This window comes from Miniopterus natalensis, chromosome X (genome assembly GCF_054644295.1).
Source record: "Miniopterus natalensis isolate mMinNat1 chromosome X, mMinNat1.hap1, whole genome shotgun sequence".
Lineage (NCBI taxonomy): Eukaryota > Metazoa > Chordata > Mammalia > Chiroptera > Miniopteridae > Miniopterus > Miniopterus natalensis.
The window spans coordinates 73492774-73511284 of record NC_142103.1 but is presented as its reverse complement, the minus strand read 5'-3'; the positions used below and the strand labels follow the sequence as shown (position 1 = coordinate 73511284).

Sequence of the window (18511 nt, the reverse complement as noted above, 5' to 3'; positions counted from 1 at the left end):
ACAGAGTGCCATAAAGACAGACAAATTTGTGTCAATTTGTCGTAGGAGATTTATAACAACTCTAGCTACCTGACGATGGAAAAGGCTGGCTTGTGAGATAGTTGTTACCATCAATGGAAGGGTTCAAGCACAGCCTGGTCAACCAAATTAAAGGGTGGTATAAGTGGTAGTCAGGCAGTGGGTCAGGGTTAGACAACTTAGTTAGGTTTTAAAAAAAGAACTAGAAACAATATGGAGGAATGATTTGTGCAAAGCACTTGCTAGGAGCACAGAGCCATAGCAACTATTAAGTGAGAGAGGGAAGTACAGGGAGTGGCAATGGTGGGAGGCAGGACTATACTGTTGACAAAGATTGCTGGTCTAAAATGTTAGAGCTGGAAAGGACTGCAGAAATCAACCAGTCAGTCCAGCTTCCTCATTGTACAGACAGGAAAACTAAAATTCTCAGATCAGGGAAATGACTTACAGGGTACATTTAAAAGGGGTGAGCCTAGAGGTAGGGAAGCCAGCCAGGAATCCAGAAACCTAGAAATAAGGGACTGGAAGAGGGTGGTAGCAGGAATCTAAAGAAAGAGAGGGCTATTTTGAAGGAAGAAAGACTGAAAGCATGTGGTGATTGATCAGATATAGAGAATGAATAGGCAGTCACTCCAAGATTTCAATGCTAGCTAAGCGGGAGGCAGGAGGCCAAGGACAGAATCTGTTTGGCAGGGGGAAAATAACAAGTTCTGCTTTAGACATATTGGAATTTGAGATTTTAAAAAAGAAAAAATTAGCCCTGGTGGGTGTGTTCAATGGTTAGAACATTGGTCCATGCACCAAAGTGTCTCAGATTTGATTCCCAGTCAAGGGCACATACCTTGGTTGTAGGTTCATTCCCCAGCCCCAGTCAAGGCACATGCAGGAGGAAACTAATTGATGTGTCTCTCTCACAACTCTCTCTTTTTCTCTCCCCCCTCCTCCCTCCCTTCTACTCTCTCTGAAAAGCAACAGAAAAATATCCTCAGCTGAGGATTAACCAAAAAAAAAATTATTGATATACACACTGTCCATCAGACAGTTGAAGAGCCTAGAACTCTGATAAAAAGGTTAAGGTGAGAGATCTGGGAGTCATGAGATTTCATCATTGCTCTTTCTTGAGGGAAAGGAGAGAGAGGGAGAGACCCCAGAGAGGCAAAGACAGGAAACAGGGGGTTGAGCTCTGAGCCTTGAGGAATATTTACAGGATGGGGATAGGAGAGGCCGTTGATTCACAAAGGAGAATGAAGAAACAGTGAGATAGGGTGGAGAAACAACATAGGTCAGTGTCTATGCTGGTAGCAGGGCTTTGAGAATCTCAGAATGGTATGTTGGAAACAATGCCAATAATTCTAAGGACTAGTTAAATACTTAAATATAATATGGCTGTTAAAAATGAAGCAGCCCTGTATATACTGATAGAGAAAGATCTCCAGTATATGTAAGTGAAAAAAGCAAGATGCAGAAGATTGTTGTAGTATGTGCATAAGGCAAGGTAAAAAATCTATATTCATATTTGCTTGTATATGTATGATGACAGTCTAGAAAGATATGGTAAAAAAAAAAAAAAAAAATCTAAGCAGAGTGGAGGATGGTGAACCTGGCCAGATGAGGGACAAGGATAAGCAGGACACAATTCTGCATCTACCTTTTCATACTTATTGGTTTTTTACCCATGTGAATACATTTACTATTCAACAGATAATTTATAATACAAAATAATTGTGCAGAGAAGACAAGAAAGATAAAGACAGTGAAAATTTGGCCTTCAGGAAGACCTCATTGGAAGCCAGACAGGAGAGGATCAAGGAATACATAGGCTGTGAGGAAATAGAGACACTGGGCACATATATATACACAGGCATATACTATACACCTATATATTATGTATACAGTACCTTTGGAAGAGTACACAAGGAATTGGTAACAGCAGTTGCCTCTAGGTAGAGACAGTAGTGATAAACATCTGCCAATTTATATAACTTTAATTTTGTTCCATGAACATTTATCACCTATCCCTAAAACAACAATTTAAACAAATATTGTGAGGAAAAGGAAGGAAGGAAGGAAGGAAGGAAGGAAGGAAGGAAGGAAGGAAGGAAGGAAGGAAGGAAGGAAGGAAGGAAGGAAGGAAGGAAGGAAGGAAGGAAGGAAGGAAGGAAGGAAGGAAGGAAGGAAGGAAGGAAGGGAGGGCGGGCCGAAGACCACACTACACTTAACAAAATTTGGTGGCAAAGAGGGTATGTGAGATTGGTAGTTTTGTGGGGGCCAAGACACTTAAGTTGGGGGATTTTGTTTTATTGTGTCCCCCCATCCCAATTTGAGAGGCCACAGGGGCATTGGGAAGAACAGACACACTAAAATCCAAAAAACTACATTTTGAATACCAGCTCTGCCACTTACTGGTCCAATGAATTTTAGAAAGTTACTTAAACCTCTTAGATCAGTTTCTGCATCTGAGAATTAGGGACATTACTAAGTACCTCTCATACATTATATTTCTTAATCCTGAGAGCCTCATCTGCATATTTAACAATTTCCCAGGAAAACTTGGGAATGACTGGTCTGTGTAACTCACTTTTCTCCAGTACTATGGCACACAGAACATGGTCACAGGAATAGTTAACATTGGTATTGGAAAGAGATCATGAGGCACAAAAGGGAATCTTCTAAACAAAAATTCTAAAGTATAGTGAAACAAGCACAGGATCTTGGGTCAGGCAGACCTGGGTTCAAATCACAGCTTACCACTAACTGGTTTTGTTACTTTGAGAATGTTGTTTGGTCTCCCTGAACTTCATTTTTTTCATCTGTAAAATAGGAATACTATCACTTAATTTGCAGTAGTGATGAAAAATTAGAAATTACACATATAAAATTTCCAGGACATAATTGGCATTGATTAATGGTAACTTTGATCATCCCCAGCCCAGAGTTAAGATTCCTAAGCACACAAAAGCAGCAATGCCAATTTCCTACTTTACACTTCCATTCCATTGCCCCTTAGAAATACCTCTCAAAAAATAAAAGCACACTGGCTATCCCTTTGATTTTTCAAGCACCTATGAGGTCAGCCAAAGAATTCACTCCTGCCCTTTGAACTTTTAATTCATTCTCAAATGATTTACTGGCTGCCTGGCCTCCAAATGACCATGCTAGAAGTCATGTCCTTCCTCTCTGTGGCTCTGTCCCTTTGATAATAACAGTGGCCCTGATGGGGTTTACCATTCCCACACTCTAGGAACATACTTCCGAGACAAAATTTTCAACTTCAGAAGGACCTTAATGGGAACAGAAGGAGCAAGCTAACATTCTCTGTTTCTCCCACCAATACCTCTAAGACTTTCCCAGACTGTTTGTACTCCTTTCAAACTTAGTATGTGATCCTGATAAGAACAAACACTTCCTGAGGTTCCTTTCAAGAAATGTTTCTAAAGTTTGCTCCAGTAAGACCAACTCTCCAGCAGTAGTCTGAACAGGAACAGACTAGGAGAAGCCCCAACAGTCTGTCTTTTAAACTGTCACAGTACTGCCACTGTGAGTTTCAATCTGTTCCTTTTAGTGCCCTGACATAACCTAATTGACTTCCACAGAGATGGTTAGCCACCAATTAGTTTAGATCCTATTAGAAAGAACAGAGATGATTCTTTCTGGCTCTTCTCAGCATTCTCAGCGTTGAGTAAAATGGTGAGAAAAGAAATGTCATGGTCAAATAATGAGGACACTTAAGGCATTGGGTAGAAATACCAGACGGTGACTCATGTCCAAGACTAGTCAGACAGAACAGGTTAGGGCTTGCTTAAGCAAAAGTGAAAACACACACACACACACACACACACACACACACACACACACAGTATGTTCACATAAAGCTACATCCTTTCAGCTGAAGCAGTGAAAACACTTGAGTCAAGCAGAAGACTCATGCTGCTCTTTTAAGTCTCACTGCAACCCTTCCCAACAGCAAGGGGAATGCTGTAATCATCAGCCAACAGGCCTCTCCCACATAGAAGCCTCAGGAACACAGTTCACACAGGAGCTGTAGCAGCAAGGAACCCAACTGTTGCAAACTAAACTCCAGGCAGTTCTGGGACAAGCATGTAACCACCCCCATCCTCCACTGCTGCCATCTCCCCTCTCATCCAGGGTTGCACCTGGGATCCCTCTCATCTTCTGCCAACACCATTATTCCCTTCTATGTGTTCCCTCTGTCCCTAGCTCATATGTGTGTGTCATTCAAGGCTCACTCCACTTGCTAGGTATCAGAGAAAGACTGGAAAACTTGGCTAGTATATCCAACTCTTCAAGTCATATCTTCTTTCTAATTTGGGCTGGGAGTAGAAAAGTGAAAAATGACCAATTATAGTACAAAATTTTTGCTTGATTCCTACAGCCAATCATTATGGAGAGTCTATTCTGTGCTCTTGGCTGAAATTATGGAGAGTCCATACTGTGCTCTTTGCTGAGGATTAGCCATTGTCCTCTAGAAGATTTTTGTCCAATAAGCTAGATACAAGGCAGTGAAATCCCTAATGATTTCTACTGGAAAATCAGAACTCCATCATTCCAAAAAAGTAGTGATTACTTCCATCAGAAGCCAATTGAGATGATGCCCTTGAGGCTTAGAGCTAGAGTTTGAAGGTTAGTCCCAACTGGGTGGGGCAGAGAAGAGAAAAGAGGGCCTACCAAGTATGCAGTGTGAAGCCCAGCCACTTGAAGAACATCAGGATGGGAAATTTGGAGGCTAGAATTTCCCAGGTACATTTAGGGGGCAGAAAGGAAACCATTCTGCCTGAAAACCCAGGTCCTGTAAGAAGTTCTAGAAAGTAAGACTAGAGCCAGATGGAGAATGATCCATAAACCAGGCTGAAGTAGTTTGGGAGAGAGCCATTCAATAATTTTAAGTGGGAGGGGAGGGGATGATCAAAGGGAGGGAAAGCATTGAGGAGGCCACTATAGTAGTGTAGTTGTTCCAGAAGGAGGCTTCTTCCTGCCTGTCCCAGCTCTTGCAAGATCCTCCTTCAAAGTTGCCCTCTGTCTAAGCTCACTGTCTCAGAGCTCATTACTTTGCATCTCTTTTAAGTTGAGTGAAATATCAATGACATTTCTTATTCTTAATGAGACTCCTAATGTTGTACTGAAGTTGGTCAGGGACTTAAAAAAAAAAAAAAAAAAAGGGAGAAGCTTCATCTAAATCTTCCAGTTTAGAAGAGTGGCACTATGATACCTCACTTCCATTTCTGTAATAGCATCAATCGGCTTGGCCCCTGGGGTTACTGGTCTCTTCTAAGATCCCAACAGAGGAGCAGGAGAGGGGAGAGAGGGAGAGAGAGAGAGAGAGAGAGAGAGAGAGAGAGAGAGAGAGAGAGAGAGAGAGAGAGAGAGAGAGAGAGAGAGAGAGATGAGAGAGAGAGAGAGAGAGAGAAACTGCCAGCATAGGGCAAAACCTGATTGTCAAGTGCTTTCTGGGGCCTGTTCCAGATCACTGTCACTTACAGGCTTAGACTAGAACTCAGCCTTAAATTAGTGCTCCAACCTAGAAGCCAGGATGAGAGGTGTAAGGGCCCCGCCTGGGTCTTAGCAGTGGGAATTAACTCTCCCTGATCCTTAATTCTTTTTGGCTTTTATTAGTGGCTGGAAGGGGTGAGGGATGTAACCCGAAGCCTAATGCAGCTGAGAAGGGCTAAGAGCCAAAACCTTCCTTAAGCAGATACAGTATGTGCAGAGCCTAAGCAGGTTTCAGAACACTGCACATTTCTCCAGCCAACAGCACAGGAAAACATGAAAATTACTTATTTAACCCTTTACATCCAGAGGAGGAGAGTATCATCCTCCCACCAGGCAGGGCTCACACAGTAGAGAGAAGTTAGCAAGCTGGCTCTTGTGAAAGCCAGAGCACTCCAGTAGTCTTTTTCACAAAAATACCCCCAGCAGCGAGATATTCAAATCAATTTCAAACATAAATTACAAAATATTTCACCTTGTCAGAGAGGACTTAGGTAAAGGAACCCATGTGCCCATTAGCCTTTTAGCAAAAAGTGAGTTTTGTCTACAAGGAGGTAGGAAGGGAATAAATAGTCCAAGTCCCATAGTACCAGCGTCTTTACAAGATTCTGAAGTTTAGTTTTTCAGCATGCAGAAAAGCAGATGATGTTGCACAAAAGAAGTAATGGCTCTAGAAAGCAAATCTAAAAAGGATGGGGATAGGAGAGGGATTACCAGGCCCTTCTGCACACAAAGTTAAACTTTTATGAGAATTACATGTATGTATGCAGGGCATCAGGCCTAGGGTTTGGGTCAGATAATCACTCCAAATTTGCAAAGAGTCTCTTAATAATAAAGCAACATTTTCCACCCAAATTTGCAACAAATAAATTTGTGAAGTAAATCCTTATTTCTTTATTTTGATATAAAAATCAGGATGAGAGTTTGATGAGGGCACTACTGAAGGCAATAAAATAATACTTGCAAGTTTAACAGTGCTTTTTCAAAGGTCATACTTAAGAATAAATACAATTGTAGAAATATTAACAATGATAGCCACAGATTAATAATATTATACCATGCGGAGAGTGTCAAACTGCTAACAACAAAAGTGCAATACAGACTTGAGATTCCAGTGGTTTGAGGTTTGCTTTCCAAGCCTCCACATTGTGTTTTTCATATAGAGAAAACAATCCTTAAACATCTTGGCAAGTCAACTGAGGTTTTTTCACAACCTACAACATTTTAACATTTCAAGTATCATGCCTGAAGTTTGGCCTTTTGTCAGTTTCTTCTATTTTTTTGCTTGATTTTTGGACCTTCTCATCACTTGAAAGTACTAAGTTTAACTTCAGCCAGTAATACCTGAGGTGACTAGGCATCCTGCAGATTGGAGAGGGTAACAAGACCAAGCTATGACCAGAAAGGCACATTAAATAACAATGTAGGCCTGTTCCAATGTCTGTTGGGGCATGAGATTGTCTGACAATTAACTAATTTTCACAACATACAGCAAATTAGTAAATTGTCTATGTTAACCATTATGTTCCTGAAATAATGATTTATTGTTTTAACTGATCAGTGGCCTTAAATAAACAAATCCTTTTTTTTTGAACTGCTTATGGGACTTCTTAATTTGATTGTCCTACACACACCTGAGTCTCGAAAGATCCAAAACTGATTAGTCCTCCCAATCCCCATCACCACTTAGAACCTTCTAGGATTTGCCTTTAACTCCTACCTCTCCTTCATTTCTTCAGATACAAATGGTGTTCATTAGCACTAACTTCTGGCAACTTGCTAATATATAACAGTCAGCATACTGCCAAGATGACTGATTCTCTCAAAATGTGCCCTCTTATTGTTCAGTTTAGGTTTTTCTTCATGGAAGCTTTTATGTGGCTGGTACTATGCTAGGGCTTTATTTTTAATACATTAACTCTAATCTTCCCAAACAACTAAATTGCTACCTACTCACAACCTGAAGCCATTCTATAGCCCAGCTTTCTGGGTTCTTCAGAACAACTGGCTATCATTCACCTTTATATCCCATTACTCTGAAACAATCAAGCAGAGATCCACTGATTCATTTATCCAGTCACACAAGCAGTGTGACATTGAGCAAGCTACCTAACCTCTCTATGCCTCAATTTATCATCTATAAATGGGGTTAATAAATGAGTTCCTATGTGTTCATATAGAAAACCAGTACCTGGTCCAGGATATGCATTATGAAAGTATTTGTTAGAAAACAAATAAAAGTGACATTTATGGAGCTCTGTGCTGGTTTCACAGGGCTTAGGAAGAATAGCTCAGCTCCTAGAACAGGCACTCAATAAGTGTAGTGAATGAGTTAAGTGAGTAAATAAATAACACATCCCCTGCCCTTGGGGAGCTCATGCTGCAGTCAGTTCACTGTGGAGTGTACCAACTGGTCTCGGTCTCCTGTCTGCGTCTTTAGGACATGCAGCACTTGCACTTACTAGAATGAATGCATTTCTTCCTCCCCAAACTACCTGTATCCTATATATCCCTGAAGGCCTAACTCCAATTCTTCTTCCTTTTCCCACAAAGCTCCCCAATCACATCAGCCTATAATGAAATCTCTTCTCACTAAATAAATGTTGCTTTTAGATCCTACTGCATGGTTTCAGAACTTCAAGGTTTTTGTTTCCTGGGTTTTCAACAGTGCCTCTCGTCAATAAAACTGTCACTTCCAAGGAACAGTTCTTCTATGGTGGCTATCTCTTGAATTCTCTAGTTTAGGGTTAGGCTCTTTACAAAGTGCTCAACAAATATGTGTTGACTGATGGGTTGACTGATTGATTGGAGGCTTAATTTAGAGCTCTTAGGAGACAAACAAGGGTTAGCATAGCTTTTCAAATTGTTGGCTGTTTAGACATTAGCCAGAAATTATGTCTGGTTTTCTAACTTGTGGCAGCAGCAGACATCACATTAAAGGTGTCCTGCCACTTCACACAAATCTCAATGATTTGGTAACTTCAAAACTTCATTTTTTAAGTTCAAAATTATTTTGAGAGAATTGCTGTTTAATAAGGGACACCTGTGGAATGCTTTTTATTTCTTTCTTAAATCAATACACATCAAATATTTACATGAGATAAAGGATAAAATCAATCTCCCTCCCTACTAGAAAAAATGCACAAGTTTTACTATTTTCATTTTGAAATGAGGATACTGAGACACAGAGAGGGAAATGACTTGTCCAATGACATATAAATAATGATGGGCAAAGCAAATACTGAACTTCAGGTCTTTTGAATCAAGGCTCATACCCCTTACCCTGATTTGAGATTCAAAACAAAACAAATCAAAAAACCCTTCCTTTGACCTTGACCCCCGAGGGGCAGATTGGTAATATAATCAGTTTTTGCACTAAATTATAATTTTTCTCTCATATCTCTCTCATTTCTTCCCTGGCCCCCATATTCTTACCCAGTTCTTTCTCTTTCTCTTCCTTTCACCTATGAAAACATGATATTATAGAAAGAGCCAGATTTGAAGTCAGACAGAAGTAAATTTGAATGCCTGCTCTTCCACTTACTGTGTGACTTGGAGTCTGTTACTTAACTTTTCTCGAGCCTCAGTCTCTTCATCTGTACAATGGGGACATCAATATCTACCTCAAAGAGTTACTGTAAAATTAAATAATAATATATATCAAACACTTAGAAGCAGCAGTATTTGCCTCATAGCAGATCCAGTACCTCTTCTATCCCACCATATCTAGGCCATAACTACACTTTTGTTTCAAGAGGTTGCTGAGATCCAACCAAACTACATTGTCTCTATCCAGTGATGTACATCCACACAAGTGGAGTATCCATGTCCTTGCCTAGTCCACTTTTCAGCCTGTTGCCTTGATATTCCTTGATTGCAAATTTAAGTTAACACAGAGCTCCAAACTCTCAGTCAAGTCCTCCAAAAGCATGAAAGTAAAGACAGGACACTTACCCCTGAGACTCCAAGATGTCATCATTCACTGTCTTAGTCAGATAAGATGCCATCAAAAGCTGCCTACCTGTAGAAGTTTTCACAGGAGCTTTTACTTACATCAAACATAAACAAAAAGAAATGGAAAACAGCAAGGTAGCCCAACAAAGACAAGGCTTTAGCATGTCATCTTCTCATAGCCATGAGACTCTAACCTATTTCCAGAATAACTAGTTGAACCAGATTTACTCCCAGCTCTACCTCATCTCACCCCAACCCCCTCCCCCAAAAGAAAAATCAATTTCTGATGGACCGTGAAAGGCAGTATAGGGGAACCATTCAAAAGTTTCCTGCCAGAGGCTCAGGAAGAGAGACAACCATACAGCTGAGAATCTGCTGAGTGGCATTGGGGTGGGGGCCAGGAGACACCACAAAGGGTCTGTCCATCGCTGGGCTTAACCCTTGATCCTGTCAAATTAGTCCCACCTCCTGCATTCCTTGCAGATGTAACATTAAAAGCCTTGAGTGAAAGTTAACAGACCGTGCTGCATGCCATCCCTGTGAACATACCAGGAAACAGCCACTTTTGGAAAGATAGGAAGTAGTAGTGTGGAGAAAAGCAATGCACTGTAAGAACTGCGTTTTGTCAGTCAACCTTCACACTTCCACCTAGACCAAAGAAGGATCCTGGAGCCCTTAGAAACCCATAAATAAAGCAGAAGCTTGTCCCATGGAGAGTCTGAGAAGAAACAGGAGGGTACAGAGAAGTGACGTAACATGCCAAGATTACTCAACAAGTTGATAAGAGGGTATCAGGAATGTGACAAAAGTCTTGTCCTCCATTGAAACAGGATAGAGTGACACAGCATGAGAAAATTTCCCCCTAATCCTACTATCAATTTGCTGAGTGTTTTTAAACTTTATCAACCTTAATTCTGTAACCTTCTCTTACCCCCCCACGGGAAGCATGGTTCAGCCAAAAGGGACTAAGCTAGTAAGTACAGCAGACTAGAAGGGCCCACTGTGACCAAAGAAGAGAAAAAGTTGGGTTTTAGACAGAGGACAGGACAGCCAATGAATGAACAAAGAGGCAATGGCACTTGAATGAGACAGTCCAAAACATAGGCCTCAAGCAACTGGTGCTGATGGGTGGGGGCTGGGAATCAAAGACCGGACATGAAAGAAGGGCAGCTTGGATGCATGGAAAATGTGTCTCTATTGCTACTAGGCAGTGCTCACTCTGTGACATAACATAGCCACAGAATCATACTGCAAGAAGAGGGAGTGGAGGTGAAGTCCAAGGGGAGGGGTTAGTTACTTTGAGAAACCAAGTCATCTTGATCCTTGCAACTTCAGTGTTCAGCCAGGATGGCTATGTGCCCAAGTAAACATACCAGTGTGATGTGAGGAAGAATGGATCATCCCTTGCAAAACTAATGCCTAAGATGATCTTTCCACTTAGCCTATTTACACTGGATGGGGCAAAGGGATGTAAGGAAACAAACCTCTACCCCAACACAATCTTTAGCCAAGAAAAATAATACTCAACTTATTTATTAATGATTTAATTGAAGTCTTTCTGAAGGGGTACCTCAGGGGAGTACCAGGAAACAAAATATTGGCTACACAGAAGCTGAAAGTGATCTAGGTACCAACATAAGCAATATAAAAGGGTCAATTGCTGATAACAAGATAACTCAGGTAAACCTCGAGCTCAGTTTCAGAAAGAAATTTAACCATGCATATACTGTGCGTACACACACTCAAGGATATGAGTTTCTCTGGTACTGATAGTAGTAGAAACCCCAAACCCGCTCAGATCTGTATAAGAGAGATATCTAGAGCACTTGTTATCCCTAACTTATGAATGAATTGTTTTCCAAGAATACCTTTTGTAAATAAGCAGCTTGGAGCTGTGAATACAGTTTCCTATAGATAGAATATTATAAATGGTGTTTAGATTCTGTAACTTCATCAGTAATACACACACTATGGATTAAATAGGCTTTTCCAAAACTGTTATGACCCTAGCTATTATCAATAACATTGTGTCAATGAAAATGTATCCTAGACACTCTCTCTTCTCCAGGCCTCTCACCCTTCTGTAATAATGAGGACTAAGTTCCACCGCAATATACTCCCTAATCAGGGCTTTAGCAGTAAGAAAAGGTATTTATTTGCTCAGCTCAGGTGACAAACTGGTGGATATGAGGACATGGGGAAATGAGGCTATGAGTGCAAGACCTCCACCAGGAGTGACTCTTATGGGTATTCCAAGTACAGAAAGAAGACCTCAGAACCCAGGAATAGAAGCAACAGCAGGGGCTTTGGCAGTTCAGTGCCAGTGACAATGTGCAGGGAGATAAATATCTGATGGGTTGGGGACAGGAACTGCAGTATCTAAATTCCTACATAGGGGCTCTCTGTAAGTTGGGGGCTGATTATATGTCACATACGGTCAACATCTTCAATCTTGGAGGCACTTATTTTGCCCAAAAGGGGAAATTTAAGTTTAAAGAGGTTACTCCTACAAATTCCAAGCCAGCAGTTGGGAAAAAATAAAATAAATTAAATCGGATGTTTTAGAGTCTGACTTTGACACTATTCATTAAATATTACTTTCTTCTTCTATGACACAAATTCTTTCTCTGTCCTTCCTTGTATAAGCATCTGTGCTCCTTGAAGTCAGGGCTTATGTCCTCTCTCTCATCTCCCTTAAACACTTTTCCCAAGGCTGGCCTGGGCTAGGAGCAGGGCTAGGGGAAATTCTAAATCAATAGTAAGAGGTGAAATGTGTCCCTCTCAAATTTATTATGTGGCTTTTCCAGATGCCTATGTGGAGGCCTTGTGCAAGTATGGCTTAGCAGCGGTACAGATACCTCTACTAAAAGGCTTTGCTTGACACAAGATCTTCATATGGCATGAACTCCAGAAAAAGCCAAAGTGTTCTTCAGCTGTTTTTTTTTTTTTTTTTAAGAGTTATCCTACTCAACTTTGGTCAGACTCTCTTCAGTTAATGTATTCAGCTATGGGCTTCATAACGCAAGAGGAAAATGGACAGGCTGGAGTATATCCAGAGTGGGAGCAGGGAACAGGAGAGGAGGCTAGATCTCAACAGCTGAAAGAACTATGGCTCTTTAGCCTAGAAAAGTGAAACAAGGGGATAGTCTTTATCTTTGGACCTCCCAAAGGCTGTCCTAAGACAGAGAAAGCACCCTTGTTCTGTGAGGTCCCAGAAAGCAGAGCTAGGACCCATAGATGGTAGTTAGAGGGAGAATAATTGTGGCTCAATTTAAGAAAAAGCTGTCCACAGTCAAAACTTTCCAACAGTGAAATGGACTAGCTAATAAGGGAGTAAGCTCCCCCATGACCACAGGAAAATAAGCTCAGGACTACTACACATGAGGCTCATGGATTAAGACTAAGACCAGCTCACTTCCAAAAGGCCCTCATCATCTGAGAATATGTAATTCTAGGTCTCCTTCAGGAACAGCATTAGGTTAACAGCCCTGCATTGAGTCATGTGTGTGTGTGTGTGTGTGTGTGTGTGTGTGTGTAGCAAGGTAGTGAGAGCAGCCTTTGACTTAATCTCTGCTGTTCTTCATTAACTTTTCTCAGATGGGTCAGTATCTTTCCCCTACTCCCCCTGGTTCTGAAGAAGCCTAACTATAAAAATTGTGATGTTCCCTCCAGATAATCACTCCATAAACACCAATCTCAAGTCTCTTTAAAAAAAATTCCTGGGAGGGGATGGAAAGAGCAAGGGGATAAATCATACTTTTTTTTCCCCAAAATATATCTTTATTGATTTCAGAGAGAGGAAAAGAGAGGGAGAGAAAGAGATAGAAACATCAATGATGAGAGAATCATTGATCAGCTGCCTGCTGCACGCCCCCAACTGGGGATTGAGCCCGCAACCCGGGCATGAGCCCTGACCGGAAATCGAACCCTGATCACCTAGATCCTAGGTCGATGCTCAACTGCTGAGCCATGCCCAGTCAGGCCATACTAACTTTTTTTAAGGGACAATGCTTAAGTGTCCTCCAGCTGGAGTTGAATTATTTTCTTTGTCTGAGGTTTTGATGATGGAAAACCCTCCAACAGACTTCATCTTTTTCACTTCAGAGATCACATGTATGGATATCAATAGGGTACCAGGTTTATTATGACAGCCCAGCAGGCCCAAAAGTAGTATGTACCCAAAGCTCAGCCAAAGGTTACCAGACATACCACCTGCCCTTCTTGTTCTACCTCCCTCCAACCATCTTTCTATCTTTTTATTTCATGAATTCCTACCTCATGTCCTCAAATGCCTACTACTTTCTGGGAGAGAATAACAGTTGGGGAACTGAGGCAGTAGACATCTTTGCTGATTCTAGAGGCAGGGATGAGGAGAGGATTCATGTAAGTAACTATGCTGGACTAAGCTCCCAAGAAGCACACCCCATGAAGGTTCCATTGTGAATGCCAATGGTCTGGGGGTGGGCCCTGCCTGAAACACAGCTAAAAATGTTTCACAGGAACTATCTTTCTCATATAACACAATCCCTCCACCCAACAAGAACTCAAACTTGCAGTCAAATTTACTGCCAACTACAAGAGAGCCTTAATCTGACTTTACCCATGTCCTCTTGAAATCTCAACTACCTCTTTGAATGCTTCTTCTAGAAATAGGCTCACAGTGGGGATGGGGAGGGGCTAAAAACATCTTAAAGAGCATGCCCCGCCATCTTCCTAGGCAAACAGCATTAGGATTTGCCCGATTCATTCTCACCTCATTTTTAATGATAAAAATCGGGCAAGTAACCCCATTTTGCAAATAGAGACTTGGGTCCAGAAAGCATGAAATGATATAGTGACATCAGTGCACATTAAGTGGAGGAGGTTAAGCTTCTTTCTCCTCCAGGCTACTCCCTCACCTACCCAACTTAGTTCTAGGGCAGTTACTAGCCCCCACTTTCTTCACTGTGCCACATGGAGACTGCCACCAAAAATGGGACAGGAATAGGGCAAATATGTAGGGTAAGCCTGTCTTCTGCCCTAACTTATTCCCCCACACCCAATTTTCTCCCTCCGTTTCCTGCAGCCCCACACTGGTTCCACCCTTTCTTTTCTCCACCCTCAGCCAACCTCAGGGCACATTTCCAATAACAAAATGAGTATAGAAACTTTATGCTATGCTATAGCTCTCTCTGTGTCTCTGTCTCTGTCCTCCTCTCTCTCTCTCTCTCTCTCTCTCTCTCTCTCTCTCTCTCTCTCTCTCTCTCTCTCACACACACACACACACACACACACACACACACACACGGGGGGTGGTGTACAGTCTGAATCACTAAGGCCTTTAAGAGGCCCTGTTTGATGCAGAATCATTAGTGCCAGAACTTTGGAAAGGTCACCCATCCCCAAAGAGGTTCTTTTCCAGCGCAAGGAGCCATCTCTATAGATGGCTGTCTATACTCTAGAGTGGGAACCCTAGATATCAAAACAGACAAATCTGATTAGAAGAGAATCTACACTTCATCAAGACGGGTTCCCTGGATCAACAAGATAGTATAAGACACTAACTAAAGGAATTAATAACACCAAGGTCATGGACCCAATTACCTTGTGGGTCATGTTTCAATGGGGAAATTATAAACCATCTCTAACTCTTGGGATAATCAACAGTAGCTTTTAAAAACCATTTCCTCTTGTTTTAAATTTATCTTTATTGTTGTCCACCCCCCAACCTTCTCCACCCTACTCCCACCCCCTCCCCAGGCTTTTACCGAACTATTGTCTGGTCCATGGGTTATGCATATATGCATTTCCTCTTTTTTTGTCACTCGATTGTTAGAAGACTATACCAATCTCCATAACTTTGGGTAGCTGAATTCCCCACATTCAGGGAAATCACAGGAGTTGGTAGAAATTGATGATTTCCCCAACCTGATCATTTCCTGGTCCAAAGGTTCTCCCATGACAAATATGAGGTAGACTTTCACACTGCATGCACTCTTTTCCCACTAAATGCCTTTTCTCAAATTCATCTACTTTTAAGATGCCTCCACCTTTTCCACAAGCTATCTCCAAGCATGTACACCATACCACCCAGACCCAAATCACCTTTGAGTTTTTTTCCCCATGACACCAAAGGAGGTTCTCCATTTCCAACCATGGTTCTCATATCTTACCTCTGTCTCTGCCTAACCTGAGATCATCACAAGTGATTTGGAATCATCAAAATAGTTCTCTCCTACTCCCTGAGCCCCGACTCCATAAGGGAGTGTCTGAAACCCAGTCCTTACCTATTGTGGAACCATAGGCTGGCATAGAAAGGGTCACTGGGGAGGGAGGCTGCCAAGACTGGATACATACCTGACCGGTATTGCCCCATGCCCCTTCACAAACTGCAGTACTACCAGATGAATCAAGAAACTCTCCAAGTAGTAGAAAATATAATAGACTTGGAGCCTACCACTGGCTTGCCATAGGATAGACTTAGACAAGCCACCCAGTGCATCCCAGCATCAGTTTTTCTATCAGTTTCTCTACAACCTTCCCTGACTTCCTCACAGGGGGCCAGTAAGAGGCAAATGAAATAAGGGATGTGGAAACACACTATAAACAGTAACCCTGTATGCAAATGAAACAAAGCATCGTCTTCCTCAGTCTGCAACCCTTTTGAGGAGAAAAGGTTCTGAGCGAGCATAAAAGATTGGCTACGCCCGGTCGGTGTGGCTCAGCGGTTGAGCACTGACCTATGATCCAGGAGATCCCAGCTCAATTCTTGGTCAGGGCACATGCCCAGGTTTTGGGCTCGATCCCCGTAGGGGGTGTGCAGGAGGCAGCCGATCAATGGCTCTCTCTCATCATTGATGTTGCTATCTCTCCCTTTCCCTCCCTCTTTCTGAAATCAATAAAGATATATTAAACAACAAAAAAAGAATTGGCTACTAGACCATCATAGTCTTATTTAAAGACCACCCAATTGAAACTCATTGTAGACATGTGAACACCTAAGTCCAGAGAGGGCAAATGAAGTATGCAGAGTCCCAGAACTAGTGAGTAGCAGAGCAAGGATTAGAAACCAAATTTTTGATCTACCAGTGTGATTCTCTTAATGTGCGGAGCCTCCCATCCCATCACCACCAATGTGTGCAGACTGAGGCTATTTTCAAGAAGAAAGCTGTATTGTTCTGAAGCTTAAGGGGAAGCAAAACTAAGGTAGAAAAATGAAAAGGGGGACTAATGAAATGTGCCACAAAGTGTCTTGGCAAGAAAAAAAACAGGCAACCACTACACCTAAAAAATTACTGTAGCCCCTTTATATATTGTTGGGGCTAACCAGATTATATATAGCTCACTTTTACTGTAAGGAGCCAGGCTAGTTGGGAGGGATGGGAGAAATGATTTTACCCCCTACATCTCCAAATGTGTGTAATAATGAGCCTTCATATAATAGGAGTCAACTGTACATTCAACAGAAAGGGAATCATTAAAAGGCACCCTGCCTCTCAACACACGAGTCACTTCCTCAGCAGCTTGGCCAAGGAAACCCTCATCTACCCTCAAATAATCCCCCAGCCAGACCACAAATTGCTGGCTGCCCCATACTTAGTAACACCCCTGCCACGCTAGTGTTGGCTCACAAAACAATCCAGCACCACAGCAGCAAGCACTCTCTGAGGTGCTTCTTAGGATGGGTCAACCCTGGGCAGAGGTCAAAAATGACCTCTCCAAGGCAGGTTGTTTAGGCAGACAGTGGAAATTCTGTGGGTGGTGTAAGGAGAAAAAGAGAGGAACTGACCATTCAGGGCTACATAGTCTGTTGTGACCTTGATGGAAAAGGATGGGGGTTGATTAGAAGAAATTCCTGAAGGCCAGGATTCCCCTCTCCAAAGGGGTGGTTTGAGAGTGTTTCTGTTTAAAGAAAAGAAGAGCATATTACTCCCTCCAGAGAATACTGGAGAGGAAGTGCCTTAGGAGGGGGTTTGACAGTGGGTTACAAAGGTATCTCAGGCTGATTAGAAATACATGACTAGTACAGGGGAAGGAGTTGGTGGATGAAGATCTGGGCTGGTTATTGGTGTTGGGGGAGGCTAAAGATCCCAGGTTTCCCTGACAGCTCCTCAAAATTTTGCCACATACCTCAGACTGCTCAAGCTGATTGGTACACCCTATTGCAACACTCCAGGGTTGCTAAGATTGTGGGCCCCAAGACCTGAAGGGGCCCCTACACTATAAATTTACCAGCAGCTCCAATGCAAGGCAAAAGCAGCACAGGTGGGGGGGGGGGGGGCGGCATTCGTGTCCCTGCTGAGAAATGACCCAGGTTAAAAAGCCAAAGAGAAGTGACATTTGTTCCCTGCTGAGAAGCCACATCTTTCTATCTTCAGCCCAAACCCATATCTACAACCTCAATGGCAATTTCAGCGGGTTGGAAGGGCTTTTCAGATTTGAGCATTTAAGAGAAACAAAAACAAAAACTGGGATAAAGTACAGGAAGTTCGTTTACTTGGCAACCTCACGCCTCAAGGTGAATTGTCCTACAAATCTCTCTTCCAGTATCAGCCCCGGAGGCCCCCACTGTCACCCCTACCAGGAATGTCCGGCTTTGGGGGCTCTGGAGCACTTGGGAGAGCTCCTCTCCCTGGTCCTCAGCTGCAACTTGGCTTCCAGCAGATCACAGCCTCCTAAAACAAACAAACCCTGGCGGCGGGCGGCGGCGGCTCCAGCACAGCTGCACTCCATGGCGCAAAAGTTTCCTCCACACTTCTCAACGTGCAGGAAATCTCGCCGGCGCTGGGACAGGACTCGGGAAGGAGGGAAAGGCCGAGCCTAAGCGGCAGCAGCAACGCCCCACCAGCTGAATGGATGTGCGCGCGTCCGGCCGTGGGAAGTGAGGCTGACGAAAGCCACCAATGCCTCATCTCCGTTCCCACACCAGACCCTCGCCCTGCAACCTGCCCCGACAGGATGGCCCACCGGTTGACCAAGGGCCACCGCTGCTGAGAAAGCTGCCAAGCAGCCTTGCCTGTACCTTTTAGCCTCTCACTGTCCTTTAGGGGCGCGG

The 18511-nt window shown here is 42.7% G+C and overlaps 1 protein-coding gene across 2 annotated transcripts in view; it reads right to left on the bottom strand.

Annotated features, from left to right (window-relative positions):
* The window catches only part of SHROOM4 (shroom family member 4), a 208443-nt gene that overhangs the window by 189403 nt on the left and 529 nt on the right, over nt 1-18511 (bottom strand). The gene's annotated exons all lie outside the window — the stretch shown is intronic.